Source organism: Castor canadensis, chromosome 17 (genome assembly GCF_047511655.1).
Source record: "Castor canadensis chromosome 17, mCasCan1.hap1v2, whole genome shotgun sequence".
Lineage (NCBI taxonomy): Eukaryota > Metazoa > Chordata > Mammalia > Rodentia > Castoridae > Castor > Castor canadensis.
In genome coordinates this window covers 62,965,184-62,973,828 of record NC_133402.1, presented here as the reverse complement: position 1 = coordinate 62,973,828, position 8,645 = coordinate 62,965,184, and positions in this window count along the sequence as shown.

The following is an 8,645-nucleotide window of genomic DNA, read 5'->3' as shown; positions in this document are numbered from 1 at the left end:
TGGGAGTTGGTTGATGAGTAGTTTGCTCTTAGTTCTTCCGGAACACTGAAGCTATGTCACCTTGGCAACACGCGATCTCCCAGCCATGGTGGAAGGCCCTGGAGATGAGAGTGGAGACAGGTAATGTCAAAGCAGAGGTGTGCGTTACAAATCTCACCCTGTCTGCCCATCAGTAAGTGGAGCACATTCCACCTGCTGGCCCTGGCATGGCCACAACTCATTTTCTTTATAGCCTTTGAGGGCTTGACATTGCCTTGAGTGTGCATATGGTCTGGGCACACTCAATGTACCCAGGCATCCACTCGATCCTGCTGCTCGGTCATGGACTGGCAGGGGAAAGGATCTGAGCTGAGAGGAGAGCAGGCGCAGGTCAGAGGGCTAACAAGCCCTTCATTTGAGGAGGTTCGTTTCTCAATGGGTAAGAAAAACAAGAAGAGAAAATTTTAAACCACAAATGTGGCTGAGAGATCACTGCGTGGGTCCCCACCAAAGTTGGCTACATGGAAAATGACCATTTGTTCCTGGCTCAGGGTGTCCCATCTCCTAATCAGTCCCCAATCCCTGGCAGTTCCCCAGTCTCCCACGTGATTACTGAGTCCTCTTATGAATTGACTTCATCAAAGGCCTCTGGAAAGGCTAAATAAATTATAGCCACTGGGCCCTTTTATCCACTGTCTTATTTTTAGAACTTCTGACAGGTTCAAGAGGCATAATTTTACTCACACCCGGTTTGTTCCACTCAAATTCTACCCAGCCGGTTGCTTCAGAAGGCCTGTGAGTTCATTTGCCTCATTCCTCCTTACAAAGGAGTTTTATCTTCCATCTGTAATTCCCAAGGATAAGCCAATATCCTTCTTTCAACATCTGGTATATAATAAATGTGACTCAAATTAAATAAGAAGAACAAAGTTCTAATGTATTTGGCCACGGTTCTACAAAGTCAACTCTTTAGGATGAAGTGGTTTCACACCAAATTGGTACCATAGCCAAGAATATGGGTTCTTAGTTCTGATAATCCAGTAAAATTGTTCAAAAGATTTTTTAAATAGCCATGCCTGAGAATCACCCTAAACCAATTAAATACAGTTCTGTGAGGTTGGGGCCTAAGTTCTAAAATTTTCTTTAAATGTCCAGCAAAGTTGAGAAGAACTGCAAAGAAAAAGTTGAGCTCCTGGGCAGCAGGTCTGGGTCAGCATTTCTGATTCATCTGGAGTTTGGTGTCACCTGGGAAAATCCACCTACCCCATCTACAAAGGTCTGTGGAGTTGTATGTCCCACTCATCGTGTCTCTAGTCCTTGTGGGTGATAAACTTATGAATTAAAGGATTCTGAGGTCAGTGTTAAAGAAGGCCAAATCTCCTCTGCTATGAGAAGGAAAAAAAAATCGCCCTGTCCAGTCACACAGGAGGACAGTGACTGATAAAGGAACCTTGTCACCAACAAAGTTGGTACAGTGAGCAAAACCTTGAAGTGACAACATGTGATGTTTGCTCAACCCAGACTTGGATGCTCATTTGCTACATGCTGTAGGATAAATCTATCAACCTCCCTTGCCAAGTTTACCCATTTACAGTTTAGCCCACTTACGTGGGCTTCTTGGCACTTAAAAGATCTTTCGAGAAACAAAAGGCATTAGCCATCATCTAAAATGAGTTGTAGATCTACAGTAACTGAGTGAAGAAAGGATGAGTTGTGAATGGGAGAGATAGTCAAGTCCTCCTAGTAGATCCTACCTTACCTCCCTCTCCATCACTTTACATCCATTATTTAAAGAGGAGACAGGACTGGAAATCTAGCTCAAGTGGTAGAGTACTTGCTTTGTAATGTGAGTCCCTGCTTTGCAAGTCCAAAGCCCTGAGTTCAAAACTCAGTCCCATCCCCCCCAAAAAAAGAAGAGAAGACAAAAATACTGGAAATGCACCAAACTAGGTAAAGGACATGTTACAATCCCCTCTGGGTGCTGATGATAAATGCTTTGGAAAGTAAGTTGATCAGAGCTACACAAACTTTCCAAGGCCACTCCAGATACACAATTCAATGAGTTGTCAACATGTCATTTTTGTTATGGGGAAACAGGAAATTACATCGACCATGGGGAGAAAGCGAAGGTATTAGTGATTGCAGAGCAGATCATAGAACCTCAACAGCAGAGCCCAGTGAGGAAGCTGGGATCGGCTGACATGTCAACACATGTTGGCCTCCATTCTTCTGAATGCCTCAGTTCTCTTAAGACAAATAGCCAAGAAGATGACTTACAGCCTCTGTGTGACCTCTGCTGTCACAAAGACAGAACCTGCCATACCCGTAGCTTAGCTCCTTCTAGCCTGGGGACCTGGTTGTAGTGTGCAATGTCATTTCAATTGTCAAGAGTACAGGAATCACTGGAGGTGCTCTCCGTGTGTCGATAACTGAGAAGGACTACTGACCGCTCATTTCATAATTTTAAGTTCCCTGTGCAAGTGCCACTGTGTAGACACCATATCTTAGACAACAATCGACCTCCCAGAGGGTAAACATCTTGTCCATTCTTTCTTACCTTCTCCCTTCACACTCTTCAGGAAACAGATACTGCTTTTCTATTGTGAGCCAAACTAAATACAGTGGGTACAGAGATAAAAAGTGATAGCTATAACATCAGTGAATTCCCGTCATTCAATGAATGTGACACAAGTTGGAATTAAGAAATACCTAGGATGTAAAGGGAGGAAGACTCAGCCCAGATTTGAGGGAAGAGTCAGAAAGGCTTTCTGAAAGTGTCAACTGAGCTGAATATTCAAAAAATGAATAACCCGATGAAAAACTTAGGGAAACTGTATTACAAAAGGAAGAGTAGATAAAACCCAAGGGCATCCATCAGATCAGGAGGATGATCCCAGCATTCCAGTGTGACAAGTGTGAGGGACTTAAAGACAAAGGGAGAGAGGTGGGCTGGATGAGGGGACCTTAGGAAGGGCTGTCAAAGTGCTTGGATTTCACACTGAGGAGATGGGGAGCCACTGGAGGCTTTGTGCAGGGTGTGGTGAATAGCCAACAGAGTGCAGGATGGATTGGAAGACAGAGAAAATGTAAGTGGAGGGGGCCAGATAGGAGCACTAGTTAATAGTGAAATTAGAAACCAAGGGGCCTCAAGAGGGAATGAGCAGGATGGCATGGAGGGGACAGAGGACACTCGGTGAACCTCGGGACATGGAGAGGCAGAGTGAAGGGGCCAGAGGGAATCTTTTTTTTTCATTGAAAGACTGGCAAATGGCACCAAGAAAAACACCTTGGAGGAAAAGCGTAGTTGGGAAGAGGACAGGGACTTTATTAGTTTTAGCTGCAGGATGGGCTTTGTCCACATTTGGGTTCATAGGTCTGGGTTTAGGAAGAGAGGCTTGAGCAAAGAAGTAGAAGCCCAGAAAGCCAGGATGGAGGTAGGCATGTCTGTGAAAGGAGAACGTGGACAAGGTCAGGATCCTCAATTCAGGACACCCGGGAAATCAGTAGAGATGAACATGGACTGAAACCTCACCAGCCACCTAGACCTCCTAGTGTGGCTATCACTTATTGACAGCAGGTGCCACACACTATATGGCTGTCAGTGACAGTCTCATTCACCCTCAGAACAACTGGGATCTTCCACGACTCTCCTCATGTCTCACAGGCACAAATTGAGGCTCACAGAGTTGACAAACTGGTCCAAGATGCCAACTGAGTAAGCAAAGGAGCCAAGTTTTGAATCTCGTTCTATCAGACTATAGAGTGTAAGCCTTTAACTAAATGTGATGGTCTAATCCATGTACTATTTACAAAAAAGAAATTTGCTTGATTCTGCTCTATTCTAACAAAAAAGTGAAATTTTATAATACAAGCAGAAGAAACTTAATGATTTGGAGGCTATGAGAAGCAAGAATAGAAAAAGTTCAAATCACACTGGAAACTGCCTCAGCCATAGCCTGCCTAGGGAGCAAAAAAGGCAACATGGAGGCCAGGCATAGTAGCCTAGCATTCCAGCTACTGAGGAGGCAGAGATAAGGAGGATCACAGTTAAGTCCCCATCTCAACAAAAAAATCTGGGCATGGTGGCACATGCATGTCATCCCAGCAGGCAGGAAGCATAAATAAGGTCATGGTCCAGGTCAGCCTGGGGCAAAAACGCAAGAACCTATTCCCAGAGTAACTAACGCTAAGAGAGCTGGGGACGAGGCTCAAGTGACAGAGCACCTGCCTAGCAAGTGCAAGACCCTGAGTTCAACCCCAGTACCACAAGAAGGAGGAGGAGAAGGGCATCAGGAGAAGAGATGTTTGGTAAACTAATCCTTCCTTTCTAGATCTGACAAGCACACACTGATGTTAGTCTAGTTCATTCCACGCAGGAAAGAATCGCGCAGAGTGGGTGGTCCAGGGACCAGGATGAGAAAGAAAAACAAGCTCTAAAGCAGGGTGGAACTTTGCCTTCTTCAGTGAATTGTTGAAAAAAGAAAAGCACCTTTTCAATTCCTTTGACTTCAGACAAGAGGCTCTCAAATCATCTTTTTTATTCTTTTTCCCCTAGAAATCTGTATCTCAGCAGGGAGGGCTGGTCTTAGGCCTGGTTTTATTTTCTACAGTTTTCAGGGGTTTGAGTCAGACTCAGCAGGGGCCTGACCTCGTCTCAGTGAGGGGTCCTTGGGAGAAACTGCATCAAGTCACCCTTTCACAGCTTCCCACCCCCCAAAGCCTGTGTTGTCCCTTTTGATGTCACATGGCTGATCGAATCCCATCATCACTGGAACTGATTTTTTTAAAGGTAAGGGTTTTTCTTTGCTAAACACAAAACAGACAGACCAGTTCTCACTCACTCTCTCTCTCTACACACACACACACACACACACACCTTTCTTTCTAGCAGAATCTCACTGCCTTGGTGAAAAGAGCAGTCAGGCAGAAAACAAATGCAGGAAGTGACAGATGACACAAGCATTTGTCCAATTAGCAGTAAGAAAATTACCAGCGGTGATGGTAACCACTCATGTTGAACGACCAGCCCAGCAAAGCTCCCTGCACTGCGTCTCTCTGATCTAATTAGAACCGCTCATGCCAGGACTGACCTGCCTCCCCTGCATTTTGAGCATGCTACAGTGACCCTGCTTACTCAGGCACACAGAGGGACATGGAGCCATCAACGGTTTTAATCAAGCCGCTGACTATGGAGCTATTCAGATGTACCATACTTCATTGACTTTAAAACTGCCTCACACACATACACACGTTTTTTTAACCCCATGTGTCTTAGAACCAAGGCAATCATGGTAGAGTTGTCATTGCCTAGAGTGACAAACTTGGTCATCAATGTTCATATTGTCATCATTCCAACTGAGTTAAACACATGGTTGCCAGGTAAGTGATAAGGGTCAGTGAGGTTTAAAAGGCTTTCAAAATGTTACCCTATATATTAGAATAGTTCATTTAAACAATGAGCTGTTGTGTCTGCAGAGAGACATACAAACAGGACTGAGACTGTAGCTCAGTGGTAGAGCACTTGCCCTGCATGTGCAGGACCCTGGATCCCATTCCCCAGCACTGAGGAAGGAAGGAAGGAAGGAAGGAAGGAAGGAAGGAAGGAAGGAAGGAAGGAAGGAAGGAAGGAAGGAAGGAAGGAAGGAAGGAAGGAAGGAAGGAAGGAAGGAAGGAAGGAAGGAAGGAAAGAGGGAGGAGGGAGGGAGAGAGGGAAGAAGGAAGGGAAAATGGAAGAGGAGGGAGTTTTAGGACTTTCGAAAGTTAGAATTTTAATTTAAATACAAAGGAAAGCCATGCCGTTAAAAGTCTTTAAAAGACAGTGACACAAACAAAATCAAGTTTTCTAAAGATGACTGCAGCCTGCATAGTAGTGTGTTGAGAGGTTGCTCGTGGAGGGCTAGAGAGAAGTGAACACATCCAAGACATAGTTTAAAAATCAGAGTAGGTAGGACTTGTGGGGGAGGCAGGGAAAGGAAGTGAAAGCAAGGAATCAAGGGTGACTCCCTGGTTTTTGCTTGGAACAAACTGGTGGATGGTGGTACGTGTATCAAGAGGTAAAAGAAGACCAGATGAGCTGGCGTGGGAGGCGTGGGGCATTCAGTGATGGATGTGTTGATTTAAGTTGATCACGAAGTAGCCACGTGAAGGAGTCAGGTGACAGTGGACAGATGAACTGAGATCGCAGAGGAGCACACTGAGGACCTACTGATTTGGGAGCGTAAACCTATAGATGCATGGACTTAAAACCAGAGTATGTGAGGAAACAGGACTTAACACCAAGCCCTGTGGAACCGGGACACGGGGTAGAGGCAGAACGTCAGCCAAGGACAGAAGGCAATAACAAAAAAGAAAGACCACGAGGGTGTGCTGTCGCAGAAGTCAGATGGGCATTTTGAGGCAGGCGTGGTCAGCAAAATCTAGTGAGACATCAGTAAACTGATGACCGAGTAAAGCAGACATTGGATTTAAACTAGAAGTCGCCAGTCACCTTGACAAGCGCCATTTCAAAGGTAAGGTTCAAACAGAATCTAGGTGGCAGAAGGCTGACCAGTGGCTGAGCAGCAAAGACGCAGCGATGGCCTGTGAAGGCTCACGACATTGTCTCTGAAAAGGTTCAGGAGCTACAAGAAGAAGTGACCAAAACTAGCAAAATAAGTAAAGCTGCTGTTTATGGGGATCAAATATCTGCCACTAAACTGCCTCCGATACCATTCTCTCTATTTTACAGAAACCTGGTAAGGTGAAGAACCTTGGCCAAGACTATACAATGATTTGTTTTCTGGATTGTATAATAAATTACACAAATTTAACAGCTTGAAACGGCAAGCATTTATTCTTGCAGTTTCTGTGGCTTGGAGTGGTTTGGCTGGGCCCTCTGCAAAGCTGTAATCAAGGTGTCAGTCAGATGATTTTTATCTGGAGATTCCACTGGGGAAGGGACAACTTTTGAGCTCTCTCGCTTGGTGGCAGAATGTATTCCTTGCAGCTATGGAACTCATGACTGCGTGCTTCTTCGAAACCACTTTGGCTGGGTGCCGGTGGCTCATGCCTGTCTCCCAAGCTACATGGGAGGCTATGATAGGGAGGATCCAGGTTCCAAGCCAGCCGGGCAAAATAAGTTTGTGAGAGGCCATCTCAGTGGGAAACACTTGGGCATGGTGGCTCATGCCTATCATCCCAGTAACAGCAGGAAGCCTAAAGTAGAAAGATCGGAGTCCAGGTCGGTCTGGGTCAAAAGAGAGACCCTATCTCCAAAACAGCCAGAGTAAAGGGTTGGAAAAGTAGCTCAAGTTCTAGAGTACCTGCCTAGCAAGTGTGAAACCCTGAGAAAACCCCACTCCCAACAACAATGGAGGAAAATAACAGATTTGGAGATAACAACCCAGGGAGGGGCCCAGAGTCTAATAATTACAGAGTGACATCACCTTTGCCACATAATATAATCACAAGAGTGACAACCCATTACCTTTGCTCTATTCTATCATTTAAAAGTAAAGTCACAGGACTCATACACTCAAGAGAACAGAACTACACAAAGGCCTGAGCACCAGGAGTCAAGGGTCCCGGTCACCTTCATGTGTGTCCGAGTCACACACTCAGTGTAACTAGACACCAGTTCTGTTTCTCATTGTCTTTCTATTTGACCACGCAGCTTCACAAATATAAAAGCAAGGTTCTACAAACACAGAGTCTTCTGAAAATAGGCTCTACTACAGAGGAACTAAGCCGCTATCACTAGACATGGCCAAGGTTGTCACTCAACAACACATTTGATGGATGCACCTAACGGGTGGGTGGTGTGGGTGAGAAGAAGTTGCTGAGCTAGGTGACATGCAAGGCACTCTTCGGTCTTGCAGTTCTGATTCTGCAGGTTAATTATAGAATGAGAATTTTTGTTAGAACCGGGAGATGAGACCCAGCTTCCACACGGAAATAAGAACACTGAGGTCTACAGAAGTCCAGTCTTGTTTCAGGCTCAGTGAAAGCTGTTGGTGCTAGAAAATGAATGTACATAATCCATCTTTAAGAAGCTTATAATCTAGTTGGGGAAAAGCAGCAAAAGTAGAACAACATACAACAAGCAACTTCTATGAAGAAATTATGTGTAAGGCACGCCAGATATCCAGAAGAAAGGAGGAACTCCAGGAGGCGGACCAGTGTGGGGGGAAGACAGTCAGGACAGCTTCTAAAAGTGGACACTGAGGTGCCTAAAAGGCGTCAAGGTGGTGATGTCCAGCACAGGGCTCTCAACCTTAATGTGAACGCAAACTCACCCGAGGGCTTCTTCAGATGCACTGCTCACTCCGCAGCTTGGCAGTGGCGCCTTCTGCATGGTGCATTTCCATCAAGAGCCCAGGTGCTACACATGCCCTTCCTCAGACTGCAGGCTGAGTGGCAGTTAGAGAAATAGGTCTCACCTACCTGCCCTTCATCCACTTCTTCATGTCCTCATCCCACTGTCTGCTCTCTGAACCAAAGACACAGGATCAGTGTTAGAATGAGGAGACGAAACTCAGATTTCCAGACAGCAGCGCCTTCCCCCAAGACCACAGGGACAGCCTCGTTACCTGGGAAGGGAAGATGGCTTGGTGCTGATGCAAACAATTCAACCGCTATTTCTTTTCTTTTTTTGATGGCACTGAGATTTGAATTCTGGGCCTAGCACT